The sequence below is a fragment of the Cydia pomonella genome, chromosome 18, assembly GCF_033807575.1.
Source record: "Cydia pomonella isolate Wapato2018A chromosome 18, ilCydPomo1, whole genome shotgun sequence".
Lineage (NCBI taxonomy): Eukaryota > Metazoa > Arthropoda > Insecta > Lepidoptera > Tortricidae > Cydia > Cydia pomonella.
The window spans coordinates 848,875-873,094 of NC_084720.1; the positions used below are offsets into that span (position 1 = coordinate 848,875).

The following is a 24,220-nucleotide window of genomic DNA, read 5'->3' on the forward strand; positions in this document are numbered from 1 at the left end:
TATATATATGTGTATGCATTATTTTATGGTTATTTTTCTATCTATGTATATTTGTATCAATGTGTATTCAAAACGTGCATTTCATTAATTTCAGTGATTGTATACTTTTGTTTATGGTTGTCATTCATTCACCGTTACTTCTGTTTTACTCATTTCCTCAAAGGTTAACTTGAAGAGATCCCATACAGGGATAAGTTCGCCTTTGTTGTATTTAATTTACTCTGTAACTGTGTTTTTCGTGTTTTTATTTCTATGTACAATAAAGTATATACATACATACATACATACATACTTATGTCATAAAAAATAACTCATGATGAATGCGGCTGCCAGATCACTCTTTCTGAATCTGGATAGCGCCGGACCAAGCCAACTTTTCATGCAATTTGTAACGTGGTCGCGTTATCAAGTTATCTTATAAAAATGTTATAGTTTTTACACGTTTTTATAACTTAACGTTCCACATTTCAAATCATATTTTAATTACATAAAGCGCCGAAATTTTGAAACGTAATAAATATATAAGAGCCTCGGTAGAGAGTACCATTTGGCGTTGAAACTCTAGGTCCATGGGGTCCCACAGCGCGCACAAGTTTTTTCCAGAAATCGCGAAACGTCTGGTTGACGTAACTGGTGACCGAAGAGCTGGCGGCTTCCAAGCACAACGTATCAGTATTGCGATACAAAGAGGAAATGCCGCCAGCATCCTTGGTGCAATGCCTCATTAATTTAGTTTCATGTTTGTACTGTTACTGTAATATATTAGAGAGGATATATCAATTACGTACTTAAATGATATCAGGTAGGGGTTCGAAGAATGAAATACGATAACGATAAGTTCTGGTCTAGATAAGTTCTCATTTAGATATCGTTTGTATGTCGTATAATTGACAGAAGCAGCTCGATTCGGGCAACCAATGTCACTTTGACGTTATAAATATCGTAGATAGAACTTATTAGGATCACAGCGGAATCAAAATAAACGTCAATTTTGACATGTCGTTTAGTTATCGATCTTTTAAAGGTCTTTCCAAAATTTTAAACGTGTCTTAATCATTTTGGTATTTCAGTAGGTATACATTTGTAGCAGTTAAATATATAATTTCACGGTTCCTCAGGTGTGATTGAAGTGAGCTTGCAGTTATTATGCTGACGTCACGATGGGGCAACGGCAATTTTCTTCATGCAAAGCAATTTATAGTTCCCCTTAAAGGGATCCCACTCCCATCTCAATGCTCTGTCAATTGGTACTTACCATAAATAGAAATGCAAAACGGGTTAGTCTAAATACAATAGTCACTTTATATTAACTTTTCAATTTAGAATAGAATAGAATAGAAAAGAATAGAATATCATTTATTTCAGTATAAGTACACAGTTATACAATACATATAGAGGAAGAAAGAGAAAAAATGACTATAACTAACTTGTACACTGTATATAATTATACTGAAAAAGTTGAACACTCAGCATAATGCCAGGTCCTACTGAAGTAGTACGCTGACGCTGGTCTTCCGTGGACACCTGTAGGGAGCGTAGTTGCGCGCAGCTACCAACTACAGTTAAGTTACTGATAACTATAATAATTACGACGGTAAACATCAAAGCGGCAATGAAGCAGTTGACATCATATGTTAGCATGACTATCATGGTCCAGAAAAAAATAAAAAATAAAAATATATATATATATAAATTTAGAATTTTTATCTCCGTAATATTTTTACCATTTATTAATTCGTTCCTTCATTTAAGGCTCCGTAGGTTCGTACTCTTCTCTCACTCCCACTGAGCGTAAGAGTGAGATAGATGTGCTGTCATGTTCGTGCTCGGGACCGCGGAAATCATGTTTTTGAATTTTTAATTCGTTGTAAGTTTTAATTTAAAAAAAATAGTCGATGAATTCCTTTGAAAATAAAATAGCGCATTTTAAGAAGCAATTTTTAAACTACTATCTTATCTTATCGTGATTTAATTTTTAAAAAGCCGAAACGTCTGCAAACGATGCTATTAAGCTTAGAATAAATTTAAAAGTGGAAAAATTACTGTCTTGGGTGAGACTTGAACTCACGGCCTCTGGATCGATACTCCAGCGCTCTGCCATCTGAGCCACCAAGACCTCATCCACAGGCAGCAAATTTTCCCACCATATGGGTTTTCCCACATTTTTTTCACTTTTAAATTTGTTCGTGATTTTTTTTTTCAATTGAGCGAATGTCAAATATTCAGGATTCGAATCGACGTAGTCCCTAGAAATAATCCTCAAGATTGCTCATTAAATATTTGGCAACCGTATTGTGAATTGGGGATCTAAAAAAACGTACGCTTTTTAGGGTTCCGTACCTCGAAAGGACAAAACGGAACCCTTATAGGATTACTTTGTTGTCCATCCGTCCGTCTGTCTGTTTGTCAAGACCCTTTTTCTCAGGAACGCGTGGAGGTATCGAGAATTTATATCATATTAGACGACCGGTCTGGCCTAGTTGGTAGTAACCCTGCCTATGAAGCTGATGGTCCCGGGTTCAAATACAGTAGAATCCGTTTATTATGACTCCGCCTATATTGACCAACCGGTTATTATGACGTAATTACACCACGAAGTTTGGTTTTCATATAAAATTCTTTATAAAAAAGTCGGATATAATGACTTCCCTTACAGTGACATGTCGCTTATTATGACCCATTTTTAATAAATTATGTCCGGTTATAATGACAATAGTATTAGAGACTGTTTTTACAATAAAATGAAAAAACAAAAGCAGTCAAAAATTACAGATTTCTTACAGTAAAAAATACACTTGTATGTGTTATAATGTGCTGATTATGTACAATTTTGATTTTGATTTAATATGTATGTAGACATATGTATTTACTATGTTTCTGTATTAAAATACTTAAGTACATACATATTTACATAAAAAAGGTTTTTCATTTCACAAAACGTTTTGTATGACGTCCGCTTATTATGACGTGTTTGTCAATTCCTTTCGATGTCATAATAAACGGATTCTACTACTTCAAATCCTGGTAAGAGCATATATTTGTGTGATGTATGAACACGGATATTTGTTTCTGAGTCATGGGTGTTTTCTATGTATTTAAGTATTTATAATATCGTATTTATTGACAATAACAATATACATAATGGATGATATATATATAACTACTACTAACTACTACTGATTACTAGGTATAAATAGCTACCTACAAGACAAGCCTTATTGAGCTTACTGTGGGACTTAGTCAATTTGTGTAATACTAATAATGTCCTATAATATTTATTCAGGTCCACTGTCCCTTATGCCGCACACTCGCAAGGGAATCGAAACCTACAAGGTACTTCCAGTGAACTCAGAATCTTGAAATTTGGTACAAAGCAACATCTTACAGCACACACAAAGGAAAAATTGCGTAAACCGTAAATTTTGGTACGGAATCCTCGGTGCGCGAGTCCGACTCGCACTTTGCCGGTTTTTTTCAAAACCTCCGCTCTCTGAACCTTCGGCAAAAAGGTATTCTAAACTGCGCATAGATCCTTGAGATCGCATCCCTCGCCGAGCCGTCGTCCTGCATCTGCGCGGCATTCGGCGACTCGCCGCGGCGCCGACCGCCCGCCCACGCCTCGCCGCCCGCCCTGCGTTGCGAAAGTTACGGGAAGTTACGTTCGCGGAGATATTGTGACGAAAATCTATATTTACGAAATGTAAAACGAGTTACATGCGTAGAATTTGTGGCAAAAGTGAATAAAAGATTGTTTTTTTATCTACTGAAAGTTACGAATTAAAGACGAAAAGTTAAGTTAAAATTTGTGTGTGTGTTTTTTTATGAATCGTATAAGTTATTTATTATAAAACTGATTATGGCGACAAATATTACTAGTGATACCAGTTGAAGTTAAAGACGAAAAACGCACGCGAAATCGTTAAAAATTGTGTTTAAACAGTTTGAAATTTGGCGTTATTAAAAAACCTTTTGTGACAAATTCCACTGTTTATTTTTTTTTACAAAATTCTGAAATAACACAAAGTTTCTAACAATTTTGAAATTACAAATAACAGCTACAGAAATAGGTAATATTTAATAAAACTGGAACTCTTGACTGAATTAAGTTGTGAAAGTCTAAAGACTAGTGGAAGTTTTTATAAAACTTCTTTGCTAGTTCCTTCTAGTGACAGAAAAATATAGTGTGTGTGGTTTTTAATGTGTAAAAAAATGTGACAGTGAGGTGAAGTGATATTAAAGTCCCGACAGAAGTCAATATACAGGTCAGTAGCATTCAATTACTTAAATGCCTATATTTCAACATTAATTAAAAGTAATAAAAAATCCTTTAACCGACATTAAATCAGCTTAACCAGGTAATCGTTATTGGACCACCCTAGAAGGAAAGAAATCGAATAAAATAAACATTAAAATGTTTACGATAATTGTTAGACATCGTTAAACGACTGCAAGGCAGGTTTTATTTTTTTACGAAAAATATAACCAACATGTACAGTCAGCATTTATAGTACCCAAATGTATCTGCCACTTAACAGATAAATTAATAAATATTCGGGTACAATCATACACAGAGCGACCTAGCCCCAAACTAAGCAAAGCTTGTACAGTCAGCATCAAAAGTAACGGATGAAACAACGCACCAAAAGTATCTGATATTCCGGATAACTTTTCCAAATATAGATAAATTTCTAAAATTCGCGTTCAAAAGTATATCTTTTACAGTCCTTGTTGCTCTATATTAAAGACATCACTTTTTGTTAAGCTGTTACAGAATGGTAGATACTTATGAAACCTTATTTGATCCGCTACTTTTGATGCTGACTGTACTGTGTACTAGGCGACATATGTATTATAGATAAATACATAAGGCCTGTACCGAAAAAAAAACTGTAAATGTCAAGCACCTGTAATTTTGTTTCTAAGCATGATGACTACTGCATTCTTACCGCGATAAAAAGTCTTATTATTATATTATATATTGCAATATAAATAATTCTGGGTTAACGCTGTTCGACTTTACACCGGTAAATAGAAGAGATCACTGAAAATTGGGCTTTTCCAAATAACAAGAAAATTTGCAACATCCTACATGCCTGAATTCAAAACATTTAAAATTACCTCGATGTTTCGTGCATTTCATAATAAATAACTAATTCAGTATGTTGTCTCTTGAACAGAGGTCTCGAAGCGGCAGGTCTCTAGTAACAAGTGAGGGCCTGGGCCCATCTCAAAGATTGCTTATAGAATTTGCGAAAACGAAGCACACCTGTCGTAATTATCGTAAAAACTGTGGTAGATATGCGGCTAAATTGCAAATAACTACGATGAAAGTCAATTCAGTTCTTCGTACGAAGGTTAGGATAACTAAAGTTACAGAAAATGTGTGTTACTTAATTCTAGGCCAGGTCGAAAATCATACAATTTCCTTCGTATAAAAATCGCATTTGGTAGTTGACATAGAAAATAGTAAGAGCTCCAAACATCCTGCAGCGCCCGTCTCTCAACCATTATTGGGCTCAAATCAAAAGTGTATTAAAAGAGAAAAATAAAACAGCCAAAAAACATTAACAATTCCAGCAGGTGACGGGCTGATGCAGGCAAATATGAAAAACCGGCCAAGAGCATGTCGGGCCACGCTCAGTGTAGGGTTCCGTAGTTACTCTTCCGTCACAATAAGCTAAACTGGAGCTTAAAGTATAGTAAATTGTTAACCAAGGGATGAAACGGTACCTTTCACCCGAGTTAAACAAATAGGCAAATTTGCATAATCAGTACCTAATTAAAGTAAGTCTTTTTACTATGAAGGGAAAACTTTTTGCGATAACTCAAAAACAGCTAAACTGATCATGTCCGCTATAGTTTTCATTTAATGTCTTTCTTAAGCTCTACTTCCACGATTTTTTTCATATTTTTTTGACCTATGGTTCAAAAGTTAGAGGGGGGGGGGGACACATTTTTTTTTCTTTCGGAGCGATTACCGAATATATTCACTTTATCAAAAAATGATTCTTGAAAACCCTTATTAGTTTTGAAAGACCTTTCCAACGACACCCCACACTCTAGGGTTGAAGCGAAAAAAAAAAATTCACCCCCACTTTACGTGTAGGGGAGGTACCCTAAAAAAAATTAAATTTTTAGATTTTATTGTACGACTTTGTCAGCTTTATTGATTTATATATCCATGCCAAATTTTAGCTTTCTAGCACTAACGACCACGGAGCAAAGCCTCGGACAGACAGACAGACAGACAGACAGACAGACAGACAGACAGACAGACAGACAGACAGACAGACGGACATGGCGAAACTATAAGGGTTCCGTTTTATGCCATTTGGCTACGGAACCCTAAAAACGGGTCCGTAAAAGCTGCCACTGAATGCGCTAGGAAGAAGCTGCCTATCACTCCTACAGAAAAAACTATAAATAAAAAAACTGACATATACCTAAATTAAAAGTCGCTTTTTATTGTAGTTATTCTAAAAACCTTAGTTTATTCTCAATCGCATCAGTATTATTCATTTGAAGTTAACAGATTTTTTTTCGGTACACCCTTTACTTATATAAATAGAAAACACCCATGACTCAGGAACAAATATCTGTGTTCATCACACAAATAAATGCCCTTACCGGGATTCGAATCCAGGAGCATCGCCTTCATAGGCATGGTCATTATCACTACCCACTAGACCAGCCTGGTTCATTTGACGTAAATTAAATGAAAAGAATATATTTGAAAACGCACACTATCTAAAAATAAACAGTTATATAAAGATATACAGTGTGTCCCTAGCCATTGGACAAAGCCGAAATATACATGTGCATTAGGGTATTTAAAACCAGTGTACAACGTATCATAACAACCGGTGTAGCGGTTTCGAAGAAATTAACAAATTACCATATTTTACTTTGGAGCAGCCTGTATGTGTTAGTAGCTCCTAAGGTAATATCCTAAAAGAATAGTATGGAACCTTCTTCGACCTTTTTGATTATTATTTTTATTTGTGACACTAATAAGCTTCTGACTTTTGAAAAATGTCATCATTATCAAATATTTCGAACAAATTGTCAAAAACACTGCCAAAGATTAACACAGTGTGTTTCTTTTTGTTGACGATTATTGCAAATAACTTTTGTTCGAAAAATTATTTTTTATCTTTTGTTCTAATTAAAAAATATTAACGTCAGAGCATTCCTGAGAAGTAACCCTACGTGGGATTTCAGGGTTTGTCCAATGGCTAAGGTCACCCTGTATTAAGCAGCCGACGTAGCGAGTATGATATTCAAAATTAAAGGTCCCTAAACGAAACCAAAATGATCCATTTTATGCGATTAACGTCAGGCCAATTAAAACTTTTTCATCTGTTCAATTTCATGCTAATTTTTACCCTTTTCACAAATTCGGGATCGTTTCACGTCCGCTTTTATATCCATTTAAAAAACAAACGACGTTTCTAATTCTATATTCACGTCAAAAAAGACTCGAAGAAGTAAAAATGAGTCTCATTTGTTAACAATATCAATTACTTTTGTTATATTACTTTTGTTTTCCTAAATGTCTGCTAATAAGAGTACTTACTGTAAATACCCACCATAGAAATTCATTTTTATTAACTAAACTTCCCCAATCGGCATTGAGCTAGCGTGGGGACTATAGCCCGAGCCCTCTCACACATGAGAGGAGGCCTGTGCCCAGCAGTGGGACGTATATAGGCTGAATTATTATTATATTATTATTAAACTTTTTTAAACAACCATGGAAACATAGAAATCGTGTAGTAAAAATCTAAAAAGTAAAGTATGCTCCATTATTCCTTCCTCGCGTTGTCAGCCTGGGGTCCGCTTGACAACTAATCCCTGAATTAGCGTAAGCACTAGTTTTTACGAAAGCGACTGCCATCTGATCTTCCAACCCAGAGGGTAAACTAGGCCTGGTTGGGATTAGTCCGGTTTCCTCACGATGTTTTCCTTCACCGAAAAGCGACTGGTAAATATTAAATGATATTTCGTACATAAGTTCCGTAAAATTCATTGGTACGAGCCGGGGTTTGAACCCGCGACCTCCGGATTGAAAGTCACACGCTCTTACCGCTAGGCCAGCGCTTGCTAAGTATAGGTACTCTTTTATGTATGTACATATAATTTAAATACAACATTTTTAAATCCCGGAGTAATATTAAAGACACAATAAATTGAATATATTATACGTGGATTGGGTATCTGTACTAGTATTATATGATCTGTGATTATACATATTCATAAGATTTATTTGTTTATTATTTATTTTAAACTTTATTGCACATAAAAAAGTACAACAGGCGGACTTAATGCCTCTAGGAATTCTCTACCAGTCAACCATAGGACGAAACAGAAATGCGTCAAGGAGATTTAGGTGTAGTGAGACTGCTGAAAATACACAAAGTAAAATTCCTTAATTTTATTTTAAATTCGTGCATTTTTTACAAATATACACTAAATGAAATCGAACGAATGACTTTTTTTTTATGGTAGAGGAGGCAAACGAGCAGACGGATCACCTGATGGTAAGCAATTACCGTCGCCCACGGACACCTGCAACACCAGAGGGGTTGTAAGTGCGTTGCCGGCATTTAAGATGGGAGTACGCTCTTTTCTTGAAGGTTTGAAGGTCGTATCGGTCCGGAAATACCGCAGGCGACAGTTCATTCCACAGTTTAGCTGTGCGAGGCAGAAAGTTCCTGGAAAAACGCACAGTTGAGGACTGCCAACCATCTAAACCTTAATAAACCTTTAGGTAATAAGTTTTAAAGTTATTGTCATCAATACTGTTTTTAGAGCTGGATTGTTAAAGAATATTTGTTGGCAATATATCAAAGTGTTGTTATCAGTTGATAACGCTAACGAGCTCGTATCAGCAAGCCACCGGCAGTCGGACCTTTTACGTTTTTTTAATTTAATGTGAAGCTTCTGCAATCCATTAGCTACATTAAAAATATATAAAAAAAACAGGTACCTGCAGCAAGTGGTTGAAAAGCTGGACACGCAAGGGTTCCGTACCTACATCCATAAAATATAATTTAGATTATTTATCTTATTCCCTGATTATTTATTTATTATTTACCCGTTCAATGTTGTAAGTTCATAGTTCCCTGCTACCCAAAGGTTGTCTGGAAGAGATCGCTTCTTAGCGATAAGACCTCCTCTTGTTACCTAGCTTTCAAGGGTTTTTTTTTTAATTTCCTGTCAATGTTTAACTGTATGGTGCACAAAAAAGAATATTTACTTACTTACTTATGTATACAATTTTCGCACAGATAATACATATCAGCGTGTACTACGTATCGATATAATGATATAAGTACCTATAAATATGTATCATAAGTACATATAAATGTATTAACGTAAGAGGACACACTTTCATTTTATTTTAATTTTATTTTAAACGTTTTAGCAGGTAAAAATGTCTAACTATTGCTGTTCGTGAGTTAGGTAGTATTTACCTGACAGACAATAACAGTTTTATCACCAAAGATCAATTAATTAATGAACTCCCAGCAGTAATGAGCTGCACTTTTTTTCGAAACTAAACTTTCGATAGGCATTTGATATTGTATTTTGAAACACCTCCGAAACACCTTTGTTTAAAATACCCAATGTTGACCCAATGAAATAAGTTGTTAACCAAAAAGCTAAATTTTCCTTAAAACATGTCTATTCTTGGAGCTTCCGGCCAAAGCAAACAGTACGAGTACCAGTAACACAAGCAGAGCAAAGCATAAAAACTATATTTAGTTCGGCTAAACATAACTAAGTTAGGTGCGTGCTGCGTTGGCATAACTTGAACGGTAACTAAGTCAGTGGTAGAGCCAGTAGAGAGTAGCGTAATAGCATGGTTGCTTGACTCTCACTACCCGCGGGGTCAAATCTATTGTCAATTTGAAATAGTTTGTACATGTTTTCTCTTATTATTTAAATTATTTGGGAGTTTCCTAGGTTATGGTTTGAGAAATTGGAAGCTTTTTCAAATCAAGTTAGTTAAAGTAATCATAACTGCATCAAGATGTCTTACTATTATATATATTATTTTTACTCATTAATTTCATTTCATTTTGTAATTGGTTGTTGTATTTTTTCTCATATACTTGAGTGAATAATTGTTATTCTTTTGCGAAGTAAAGATCTTTAAGCCAAACTGCTGATGTTCATAAGATGATCATAACCGATACTTTTTTATTTTTTTGTTGTGTGTATCACAAACATTGATAATTTTTTTATACCACTTAATTACAGAGCTAATCTGACGACCTGTTTGGTCTAGTAGGTAGTGACCCTGCCTATGATGCCGATGATTCCAGGTTCGAATCCCGGTAAGAGCATTTATTTGTGATGAGCAAGGGTATTTGTTCCTGAGTCATGGGTGTTTTCTATGTATATAAGTATGTATTTATCTATTTAAGTATGTACAATCATTGCTTTAGTTTCGGGCTAGGTTTATCTGTGTAAGATTTTCTCCAAATATTTATTTATTGTTATTATTTATTTATTTATTTTTAATCTGAATTTCAATCTGCTTATTTTATGATCTTAGCTAGCGCGATAACAACGCACTACACTAACTTGAAAAACGCAAGGACTTGCAGATACTGGTGCTGTTTTTGAATTTATGTGTGTGTCAATTGTACGATAACTCAAGTAAGATGTACCTATTATTCGAGTTGTATAGAGTCCATGGACTCTGACTACCTACAAAATTTTTGGAACTTGATGTTCGGAATTGCCCAAATACGCGTTACATACTATCCTAATCCATACTAAAGCTAACCCATATTTACGTAATGGTTCTTTTAAACGAACCTCGGACCGACCTCGCACTTGGCCCGACGGATTGATACCGACGCTCTGTCGATTTCTTGTGTATTAACGTTCGCTGTTGTTAACTCTAAAACGAGTCACGTACTTACTTACTATCCTGCTCGATACTTATCCGGTGACTGTCCCGTCCAAACGCAGCACAGCCCGTGGCCGGGCGGAGCAATGGCGTCGCTCTGTATGTGAATTCTTGTGTGTATTAACTGAAAAACGAGTCAAGTACTTACATACTATCCTGATCGTTACCTCTCCAGTGAATGGCCCGTCCAAACGGAGCACAGCCCCGCACGTGGCCGGACTTGTGTGTGTTAAGTGTAAAACGAGTCAAGTACTTACTTACTATCCTGATCGATAGCTCTCCAGTGAATGTCCCATCCAAACGCAGCACAGCCCCGCACGTGGCCGAACGGACGACGGAGTAATACCGTTGCTCTGTTTGAGCTCGCAACTTGACACGCCGCGCCATGCCCACTGTTGGGCACTGTGGGCAAGCACCTAACGATTGGCTTGTAATAAGTGAACTAAAAAGTTTCTAGAAGAGTTAATTTAAAAGGGTTCAATGATAATGATAACATCACTATTAAATACTAAGATTCTAATGATAAAATACGAAAAACATTCTCCAATGAAATTATATCTGTTTGTTTGGTTAAATGTGTTTGTTTTGATCACACTTACTCGAAAAAGATCTTATTTCATGCAGGTGTACTAAAGGACAAAGGACTATATTGTTCCCGGGGGACTTATGGATAGTGAGAAAAAATTTATAACTCCCTAGGTTATAGCTTTTTTTCACTAATTCATACGAACTCGTACTAATACTCATTTATTCATAAAGTCAATTTACATGTCCAAATAAAATTACTACTAAATTAAAGTTAAAATCTGCCATGTAGGTTTACTTTTAAATTACTAACGTTTTTTTTAAATTATTTCGTTATTGTGTGAATTGTGTCCAATATTTCACTTACCTTCCTCGTTGCCTAATGTACTATTACAGTACATATGGTGCTACTTTACAGCACTAGTGCGAAAATTAGCATATTACGTTACTATGTCGAACATTTAAAGGGCCATATGTACTGTAAAACGTTGTACGATACATGTGCGAATAGGTAATTCGAAACGAGTGGCGATAAATTAAACACGACCGAAGGGAGTGTTTTAAATCGACACGAGTTGCGCACTTGTATCCTAATGTACTATTTCTTGTTCGTATGAAAAAAGAACGCATAAAACTAAAATCAAACGTTCGTACGTATTTTTATTATTTACAGTACGTAGGTCAAACTCAAAACTATGTTCACGTCTTTCCTATAGACATACCCTCAAGTTAAGGGCTATAAATGTTAATTTTCTTATTTATTCCCGTCGGTCGTGTTTGAATTTATCGCCAATAGCGAATTTCCTATTTTTCACACTTGTACCATAATGTACTATTACACGATTTGATGTGTTTTTATCATAGCTATGCCCGACCGTTTATTTTTTTCCAATTTTTTCATTAAAAAATTTGTATGAAATCTGTTTTTTGCTCCAACTTTTATAATAATAAAAAAAAACCGGTTTTACCATCTGTTTTTTGCTCCAACTTTTATAATAATAAAAAAAAAACCGGTTTTACCCTTTGCGTACGGAACCCTAAAAGGAAAAAACCGGACAAGTGCGAGTCGGACTCGCCCACCGAGGGTTCCGTACTTTTTAGTATTTGTTGTTATAGCGGCAACAGAAATACATCATCTGTGAAAATTTTAAAGACTAAAATACATAAAATTCTGTAAAAAATGTTTTCCGTACTGTCAATATCCAGGGACGAAAATGAGGACTACGTTTGTATGGAGAATCGATTGTCCTCTTTCCTCTTAATAATAAATAATACGGGATGTATAATATATGTTAATAACTTATTACTGATTGGTTTCAAACCCACTTAAAACTTATTAAGTTCAAATCTTATTACAAATAAATGTTCACAAAGCTACTATTAATTCTAAATGGGGTTTTATCCATTTACACACACACACACACACTCTCACACATACATCTCACGCATACGCACGCGCACACACACACACACACACTTACACATACACACACACACACATGTGGCTTCAATTAGTTATTTAGCCCCTTTCTATTTAATAAAATTCAAAGTTCCTGTCACGTTAAATGTAACTTAATTAATTTTTTAGTTAAATTTTTGTTTCTTTTAACCGTTGTTTTGTTATTATTAATTAGCAAACCAGTAAGGAAGAGCGGTATCTCTTGACACAGGTATTTTGTATACTTAAAAAGAGACGCCAACCTGCATATTGTTAAGTTATGAAGTTACTGAATAAATTATTTTTATTATTTATTATAGAGTTAACACTCTATACTTACCAGTGGCGGATCGTTCAAAGAACTCGATTCCCACCGGCTTATCTAATTTCAGACCGTTGAGTACTTTCACGATCGGATCATGAAGAAAAGGAAAGTAAAATTAGCTCCGGGTTCCCTACGAATATTTGTGACGCGCCGCCACTGATACTTACTTATTTCTCTATGGTATTATGGTACAGTCAACTGCAAAAATATGTATCGAAAGAATCGTCTCATAAATATGGTACTACGCTCTTATTACACTGGAATAAGATGCTATGGGACATATTTTTGGGTAAGATGTGTACACCCATATTTTTACACTTGATTGTACAAGGAACTGATAAATGCTAGACCATATTTTCTTCACAATAAGGTTCAGAATGCTTAGTTAAATATGTCAGTAATACATATGTTAACGACACCAATCATGGAACATTTAAGAAAAACCGGCCAAGAGCATGTCGGGCCACGCTGAGTGTAGGGTTCCGTAGTTACTCTTCTGTCACAATAAGCTAAACTGGAGCTTAAAGTATAGTAAATTGTTAACCAAGGGATGAAACGGTACCTTTCACCTGAGTTACACAAATAGGCAAATTTGCATAATCAGTACCTAATTAAAGTAAGTCTTTTTACTATAAAGGGAAAACTTTTTGCGATAACTCAAAAACAGCTAAACTGATCATGTCTGCTATAGTTTTCATTTAATGTCTTTCTTAAGCTCTACTTCCACGATTTTTTTCATATTTTTTGGACCTATGGTTCAAAAGTTAGAGGGGGGGGGACACATTTTTTTTTCTTTCGGAGCGATTATCTCCGAATATATTCACTTTATCAAAAAATGTTTCTTGAAAACCCCTATTAGTTTTGAAAGACCTTTCCAACGATACCCCACACTCTAGGGTTGAAGCGAAAAAAAAAATTCACCCCCACTTTACGTGTAGGGGAAAAAATTAAATTTTTAGATTTTATTGTACGACTTTGTCGGCTTTATTGATTTATATATCCATGCCAAATTTCAGCTTTCTAGCACTAACGACCACGGAGCAAAGCCTCGGACAGACAAACAGACAGACAGACGGATATGGCGAAACTATAAGGGTTCCGTTTTATGCCATTTGGCTACGGAACCCTAAAAAAGAGTGTTTTTGATATTTCACCGACACCTGTATAATTTCTACCGCTTTACGCTTTAAAAGTTGAATGTCCAATTCGTCCTTTATGTTTTCTATGTATTTAATGAAAGCTACTGCAATTGGTTTCAATATTATTAACCAATTAAAACTGTGTTTTTTTTTGCTCCAGTCATGGAATGTATGGCGCCATTCATTTTCAAAATAACAAATATCAATGAAAAATTAAACTTAAGCAGCTCTTTGGCTCTTGTTTATGGTAAAATGTTGCCAGCGATTAAAAACTGATGGTAAATACTTGTTTTATTTGATTTGTCTATACCATTCCATTACTGGTGCCTGTTCCATTATAGGGGTATTTACTATAAATACCGATGTTTTGATACTGGTAACGAAGCGATGGCATCGGCAAAAACCTCATTACGCATTATTTATAGTACTTATGCTATCTGACATCGCCATTCGCGAGCTAGTTATAAAAATACTTTTCATATTTATTATTTTTAAAGAGATGAAATCGGAGATTCTTCCTTGGCTCTGTAGCTAGTTATTACTTGTTGCAAAATATTATTTTCACAGTGCGATTTAGCCAATTAGTGTGTAAAAGCAATACTTCTCTTCTTCCTCGCGTTGTCCAGGCATTTTTGCCACGGCTCATGGAAGCCTGGGGTCCGCTTAGCAACTAATCCCTAGAATTGGCGTAGACTCTAGTTTTTACGAAAGCTACTGCCATCTGACCTTCCAACCCAGAGGGGAAACTAGACCTTATTGGGATTACCTAGTCCGGTTTCCTCACGATGTTTTTCTTCGTTGAAAAGCGACTGGTAAATATCAAATGATATTTCGTATATAAGTTCCGAAAAATTCATAGGTACGAGCCGGGATTTGAACCCGCGACCTCCGGATTAAAAGTCGCACGCTCTTACCACTACGCCACCAGCGCTCCAGCAGCGAGTAAAAGCAATACAAAATAAATAAAAACTTAAGGGAAGAATAGCTTTGCTAACGAAATAACGATACTTTTTCTATTAAATTTCCATTTCGGGAGAAAACGTTTTCCACTAACTAAATCTTAACAAATCACTGTTATTTTGATGTCGATCGCTTCAGCATAATATATTCTAGGTTTATAGGTTTCGCTTTTTTTTATAGCGAAAAAAAAACTTACTAAAAAACATGGAGCATGGAAAATATTTAGAAGAGGGAATACATTTTCTCTATTTTTAAGGACTAACATGGGGGTCGCAAGGTCTACAGCTCACAGAGCTACTAGTACAGAATAAATAATAGTACTACTGTACAAAAATGACCAGAAATAGAAGTTTTTGAAGTGAATATCGACATGTCTATTGTCGATGTTACCTTAGCGTTATAGATATTTTTAACATGGTATAAAAAGATAGCTTTGGTAGTTTTCTTACTTTTTGACATTGTATTCTACAGTTTACTTTTTTATTTTTAAATACTTAATATATGTAATAAAGAAATTATAGTCGGATTTGTAATTGATTTGCATGCTTGAAATTTCTCGGTAAATTACAGTAAGTAGAATTTACATCTTTTAATTATGTATTAATCTATGACTGACTTATCGATGTTATTATTTGTCGATATTTCATTTTCTCAAGTACTTACCACAAAAACTTCTATGTCTGGAAATGACACTTCCTAGAAAACTGAAGTTTCGTAGCGATTCGGAGACGAATTATGCTGTCGCTGTCTAGTGTATGGCACTATCCCTTTCGGCCATTTAGGGTTGCCAAAATTCAAGTCATTATCTTAACTACTGTGGTTATGCACGCATAGGGACGTCAAGTTGTGCCAGCCCTAATAATTGCTCGCAGCAATGCTGAGCCGAATGGAACCGAGAATACCCGAAAGGAGGAGTGTCGCCCCACTGCTACTAGTTTTAATATTATTCAAACCGCATATAACGAAAATATTGAAAATATCGTCCTTCAGGGAGCGCCAATCCCGTCTACGATGCAAATACGAATGTGGCTCGATATTCTATTAAGATAGGCCCTTCCGTGCGGTTGTTGGGTGGGATGTTTCGTCAAAATCTGTCGACGTGAGATATGATTCTAAAGAGCTTGGAAGCCGTAGAAGAGGCTGATAAAAAAATCACTTCTATGTTCGGAAACGCTGCTGTTTCCGATGTTGCTTTCAAAATTAAAGGATCGCCCAAGAATACGTTGACAAAGATTTTTTATTTAACATGTTGTGATAATTAAGAAATAAAGATTGTTATGTTTATCAAAGCCGACGAAAAATATTTTAAAGATAATGCGTTTTGTTTCAGTTTACAAAAATGATAGACATCTTTTATTACATTTTTAATTTTCAATGACATTTTGTAAAATAAGTACCTACCTGTAAATAAAAAAAACTTAAAAATGTTTTGTCCACATATTTTTGGGCCATCCGGCTTTTTATGGACATTAGATTTCGAATTTATAGAAACTCATCTTTTTACCCGACTACAGAAAGGGTTTTTATTTAATCATACATAATACAAAACTAATACTAAATGCATTCTTAGAACTCCGGCTACTTAGAACTACATATTATTTTATTAAATATATTAGAAACGGGTGAGTCACATATTATTGTATCGCTAATATAGAATCTATTATAGAAAATTTACGTTTTTTTTTATCCCCTGTCTAGTCCTTCCAATCTCTACGCAACCTCCGTTCGAAAATATGAATATTATTCAAAGTGATTTGTCACAGATTGAACAGCGTCGCTTCGCGAGCATCTTGCCCGGCTCTCCCCTCGCTGAACGGAAAAAACTAATCATAAATTTACACCGTCATCTGCGTAGATGTTTCATGAAACGAAAACCATTCTACTTTTCTTTTTTTATAACTTTTTATAATTCGAAATAAAGTGAAATATTGTCTTTACTAAAGTGAAGCTAGGTTTGTGTATATGTTATCAGAAAAATGGTGTGTATTTTTTTTTTACATTTCAACGTCTACGGGTCGGGATTGGGCCCCTAACTTGAGGTAGTATAGGTGTAACGGTCCGCAAAGTAAAAATATATGTTGACTCTGTTAGTGTTAACTGGCCAACGTTCTGTACATATTTAAATGAGCAAGAATTGACAGATTGAGTGAGTGAGTGAATGTATTTACCTATACAGTGAATTAATGAATGGAAAGTAGACTTGGATAGTTGTAATTTGTAATATACCAATAGGCAGATTAGATAGATAGGTACATACCTATCTATCTAATCTACCTATTGGTATATTAACCCTCAAGTAAGGTAAGTACATACTTACCGAAACACCTAGTATGTTATACAAATGAGTCATAAATTTGAACCTGACTCAACAGCAGTTTAATAAAATAATAATAATAAACATTATAGGACATTATTACACAAATTGACTAAGTCCCACGGTAAGCTCAATAAGGCTTGTGTTGAGGGTACTTAGACAACGATATATATAATATATAAATATTTATAAATACTTAAATACATAGAATACACCCATGACTTAGGAACAAATATCCATGCTCATCACACGAATAAATGCCCTTACCAGGATTTGAACCCGGGACCATCAGCTTCGTAGGCAGGGTAATTGAGTTCTAACCAATTTACTTTATTCAATTTCGGAGACATGTCTCTGCATGAGATAAAATACTACTAATTTTCATTTCCCCAATTAACAAAGCAGGGAAAGCATCCGCCATATTTACTAGGAATTAATTAAAGAATTCTTTGTCCGCAGGTACGCTCATTATGCCACGGCACGGACACGGCGCGTGACAGGCACGGCACGTGAGAAGCACGGCACGTCACCCTAGTAAATATACGGAATTTACTTTATAGGTGAAGGTACCTATGTTCATTACCCCTAGTGTAAATAAATTCGATTTCGAAACGTGACGTACGCGTTTGCGTTTAGTCTCATTTTGTATGTGATTTAGAAAGAGCGCGCCAAGCGGGACGTTTTGGAAACTCAAAATCCTATACAAAATGACACTTAACGCAAACGCGTTCGTCACGTTATGATGTCGATTAAATTTACACTAGGGGTACTGTTTAGGCTTACCGAATACTCGAAAGCCAGGAGAATTGGTCAAATATCCAATATCAAACATTTATTCAGCAAATAGGCCACAGGGGCACTTTTATATGTCCATTTATTACAAACAATAAAAATTACAAAATACAACATTCGACATACAACGGTCGACATTGGACATTTCCACATTTGAAGTTTTTAAATGGAATCATTGACATATATGTCTAAGGACGGGCCTTACGGGCACTTAGAATGTTGCTAGTGATGTCACTCACGAATTCGAGCCAATCGAGCAGTCTAACGCAACTAGTTGCGACCAATCGCGCGCGTGATGCGAACTCGTCAACCAATCGCGTTGCGGCGTTAGACTGCACGATTGGCTCGTATTCGTGTGCGTGACACCGCTGTACTGGCCCCGTTCTTTTTGCCCGTAGTGTCCGTCCTTAGTTATAAGTCAGTGAATGGAATAAATACGTTATTTAAATGCCTTTTCGCAAAAGCATATGAACTTGAACTGCATACATTAACCCGCTATAGTTCGTTTTGTTAGCATTAGAAAACAGGCAAACAATCTTGACGTGTTTTGTGTGAATGTTAATAATCGTATATGAGTTATATGATTGTTACAGATTTGCTATGACTAATTTTTCAGAAGTGTTTTTCTAATAAGAAGACACGTCAAGTTCCCTTATTTCTAATGCTAAAAAAACGAATTATAGTGCGTCATAAAAATATTTGATCAAATTTGAACTTTAAGCTGCCAATAGAGTTGAATTTTATAACTGCCGTTGTATGCACTAGAGGAGAGGCGGACTGATGCGGTGTCGAGATACGGATGAACTGAGAATAATATTAAATTCAAATTCAAATTAGTTTAAAATACTAAATGGCTAATAATATAACTGTACAAGAATAGGTACTGAGCCGGGTTGCGAGGTCGGTGTCTGCGGAGGCGGCGCGCACCTGCTACTTCGCCACGGTGCACTCACTGCTGCAGTATGGTGCTGAGCTCTGGGGTCGCTGTGCAGAGTGGGAGCGGGTGTTCCGCCTCCAAAAACGCGCAGTGAGGATTATCGCTCGAGTTCCCCACGATACCCATGCTAAGCCTCTTTTTATTAAGCTAGGCATATTAACACTGCCGGCAATAGTCATTCTGCAAGTGGCCGTATATGTGAGAGTGCATCTGGCGTCATTTAAAACATTTAGAATGTTAAGCTTGTACGAAACGCGGAACGCAGATAAAATTGTGGGTATAAGCCGGAAGTTGACCAAGTCATCTAAACTCACTCACGTCATGGGTCCCACTGTCTACAATAAGTTGCCAAAAAACATACTTGATGCTCCATGCTTGGGCAGCTTTAAATTTCGCTTAAAACAGTGGCTTATCGAGCAATCCTTTTACAGCTACGACGAATTCATTGCGTATAAAGCGCAATAATTATACTGATTATTATGTTATTGTAATAACTATCATAAGTACCATGTATTTACTACTAGTAAATTATTACTAAAGGTACTGTTACTAAATTATTTATTAATGACGTATAAATTGGTTTTATGAATAAATTATTATGATTATGATTATGATTAGGTACTAAAAATGAAACATGTGCATTTCACATGAAACCTGATAACATACTTTTTTCAAATACGGTACTTGCAAATCTTTTTTAATTTTTTCCACCCATTACACACCGAATTTTCTTTTTAACTTATTTATTTAAAATCTTGGAGGAAGTTTACATAAAGTCCCCTTGAATAAATATAGAGACCAAGCGGGAACTTCCACACAGCTTGTAACTTTAAAAAAATCTTATTTTAGAAGTTGTTAATATAAAATGATTAAGTAGTTCACTTTTCTGCCACCCACGATTTTTCCATTGTAGATGTTAAAAATGTGGGAATGTGAACTGGACTATTCTATATCCCTACTTAATATTATAAATCACAATCTTCACACTTAAACCGCTGAACCGATTTAGATAAGATTTGTTATGGAGATAGTTTAAGACCTAGGAAAGGACATAGTTTTATCAATCATCATCATTCGACGAATTTGCGAGCAGAAGCTGGTACATAAAGTGGAAGACTAATGTGTTGTTATGTGTACCCACCGCAATCATCAAACAGCACGGGTCTCTTCTGTGATAAAGAAAATTATATTAATCTATAAATCATAAGGCACTCGTAACTTGAGATAGTGGGAAAGGAAACACCCCTCGTTTTGGGATTTTGCACAAGGTTCCGTAGTTTTCTTTCATAGCATAGGGTTAGAGATATTTAATGATATAAACATTATTGCGGACAACATAGATCTACATTTAAGTACATTTATACCTATACAATTAATATTGAAATAAGTTTTTGGCAAACATTTCATTTTTGGTACAATTTTATCGCTAACTATACTCTTCTTTCCACAGGCAACTAATACTCATCGAGACAATTCTAAAAACCCCAAACACAATTAGGTTGCGTTGTTTTATCACAAAGTTCCAATGGCCACCTCCTGTCTCCATCATTAGAACAGCTCGATGGTACCATAATGCATTGTCACCCGACTTAATTATACAATACAATACAATACAAATCCTCTTTATTGCACAACCTCTGAAAAAAAATGTACTTACATGGAAACACATAAAAAACATGAAGATAGAGGTAAACAACAGGCGGCCTTATCGCTACAGAGCGATCTCTTCTAGACAACCTTTAGGTAGTGGAGAAATGAAACTTAAATTAACTAATTAGGAGGTGCAAAAAAACTAAATTAAAACTAAAATACCCTTAAAATTTATGTCTACAACAGTAAAACAATACATATACATACACACTACTTACATAATTATGTACCCATGTAAATTTTAACTTCATTGGAAGTTGGGAAGCGGATCAAATTTGACTTACAAGATTTGACCCGTACAAATATACATTAGTTAGATTGCAAGTTAAGTAAAAGCTTGTAACTTGTAATTAGATACAGGTAAACATTATATGTAGTTAAAGACTCATGACTAGCGGCCCAATTCGAACAATGCTTCTGCTTATAAGAGATCACTGCGATACGATATCGATCGGTCAGTTTAAAAAGTAACGTTTATCGTTGAAGAAATGTCGCTTTTGACACTGACATATCTTTATCGTACCGCAGTGATCTCTTTGAAGAATTGTTCGAATACGGCCATAGATAATAAATCATAGATTTCAATTATATTAAAGGAAAATTAAAAACTCTAAAATAGTGCCCAGTTAAATTAAATTACAATATCAAACAGTATTGTGGAGTATTAAAGTTTGAGAACATTTTGACAGAGGATTGAAGTCTCAGTTTCAGCTTCGGCAAAAATACTTTCGTATATTATGTCTGTTCGGCTGACTCCTCTTCAGTTATGTCTGTCTCCTCTACAGTTTTTATTTCTAACAGATTGTCGTAATTTTTTTAACCATTTTTTTTTCATTTTCTTAAAATGCTGGAGCCAAGGGCGTTCGCAAAATCTACCATATGATTCCAATATAATTAAAATATCGGTTTTATGTCACGTGCACGTTCAAATTGGCCTGTACTATTTTTATTTATAACATAACCAAATACGTGCATAAAAATCAAGTGCGCATCCACGGAACCCTAAAACCAATAAACATTGTCACGGCACGCGCATCTCTGCAGTAATGGCCCAAGGGTGCATCTCCCCACAACCGAATGGTCGTATGCCTTTCTGCCTGTATGTCAGATATTTTTGAGCACCTCGCCTGCTCCGATATATCTGACGACTGTACCATGCATTTACTGTCTACAGTATCTACACTGTTAACTTACAGTTCGCAAAAATCCTTTGAAAATATATAAGATCCAAGATCATGACAATCGGGTCAATTAAGATTGTTGCTATTTTATTATTATTTTTACAAATTGTTCATTCAAATCATCATCCGCAGTTACGTCACGCTGGTGGGTTCAAGTTTAATAATTCAATTAATAATCACAATTGAAATAAATTAAAGGAGCATAAACGGGTGTGTGCCATTTTAAACATCTCACCCGCTTAGTTACTTCTGCAGTTGACTGCACATAGCGGGTTTAGTAAGCGCCGTAACGTATTGTAACGTACGCCCTTGTTGATATGTGACGCTGGAGGGCGACAATGCATCGCTGGAAATGTGTTTGGAAAACGGCGCCCTTTTTAATAAATTTAGATTGCAGTAATCCAAATTACCGAAATCTATACAGTATGTATCTTAACGTAAAGCAATTGGGTACTTGACACATGTTGAATATTATAAAATGAGCTATCCGTTATAAAAAAGGAATTTAAAAAATTATATTGATATTATAAAAAAATACAAAGCTCCGAAATCTCAAAAAAAATTGTTTTCTTTGTCTTGCAAAAATAGAAAAGAAAATGGTACTATTCGATTCCTTACATTTTATTGAAAAATAAATTGTATTACAACTATACATAAACGCAATATTTCAGGGTCAAAATGGCAATTTCCTTCATCTTCCATACATTTAGGACAGACTTGTATGATGTGACATCACATCACCTTATCATTTTGTTAGAGGCGTTTCAATCGTCGAGTGGGAGCGTCAAACTTTAACTCTCATTTCTGACCTTTGTGTTGCTTAAATGCCATGAGTCCTATATAGACATTTGATCCTCACGAAAATCAAGATCGTTTGACATTATTTACAAAAAACAGTCAAGTAGCCAATTATTTATTAAACCCGTTAATGTTTAGGTCATACTGAGCAACTTTTACTATGGGGCCAACTCTGAAATCGCAAAAAAATTTTGACTGTTTCATACATTTTGCTGGTCTGATGTTGAAATTTCCTAAGGGAGAGTCAATTTTTTTTCTCGATTTCTGGGTTAGTTCCATAGTAAAAGTTGGTTAGTATGACCTAATCGTTAACGTGTTTGAGTAATTGCTTTACGTTCAGATATATAATGTATATTTAATCCATATATTGAACAGAAAAAGTCATTAAAATAATAAAAGGCCTATAACTCTAAAAAAATATATTATTTAGACAACAGTAATTTGATTTAGAAAATCTATAAGAAATATCTCATAGCTATAAATAAATTGAAATTCTTAGATGACATACACATCATGTATATAAGTTACGTTAACGTAACTTTTTTACTTTTGATATTTTTTTTCACTTAAATTTTTTTTTGAGTCATTTCAACGAGTCCATTTTTCATTTATTTATTTATTTATACTACGTCGGTGGCAAACAAGCATACGGCCTGCCTGATGGTAAGCAGTATCCGTAGCCTATGTACGCCTGCAACTCCAGAGGAGTTACATGCGCGTTGCCGACCCTAACCCCCTCCCACCCTCGTTGAGCTCTGGCAACCTTACTCACCGGCAGGAACACAACACTATGAGTATGGTCTAGTGTTATTTGGCTGCGATTTTCTGTAAGGTGGAGGTACTTCCCCAGTTGGGCTAATAATAATCATAATCATAATAATCATAATCTATTTATGCTTTTATTCATTCTTTTTTCAAAAATCCCGTTAACACACGCCTGTTCGCTACTCACTACTCGCTACTATAGGCACAAGGTCACCCCACCCTCCCGTGAATGAATGAAGGGTGCTGGACAGGGTGCCGGCGGGGTGGTCTTGATACTTGAACTCGTTTTGTTAAAGTTAAGGTTAAAATAGTTTTGGTGTTTAAATGGCAACATTATTTTGAATTTGGAAAGATGATTCATATTATAAACTATTATAATTCCAGTTCTTTCTGTCAGTCATTACTTAACTGTTATATATCCCTTGGAGTGGTAGGCCATCGTCTCCCGACCGATTACGTCATTAAAATTTCA

General features: G+C 35.4%; 1 protein-coding gene and 1 non-coding gene across 3 annotated transcripts in view; both read right to left on the minus strand.

The window, feature by feature from the left end:
- The window catches only part of LOC133527635 (protein prickle), a 681,722-nt gene that overhangs the window by 509,854 nt on the left and 147,648 nt on the right, over positions 1-24,220 (minus strand). The gene's annotated exons all lie outside the window — the stretch shown is intronic.
- Positions 2,044-2,116, minus strand: Trnad-auc (transfer RNA aspartic acid (anticodon AUC)). Its single transcript has one exon. It is a non-coding gene; the product is annotated as a tRNA-Asp (tRNA).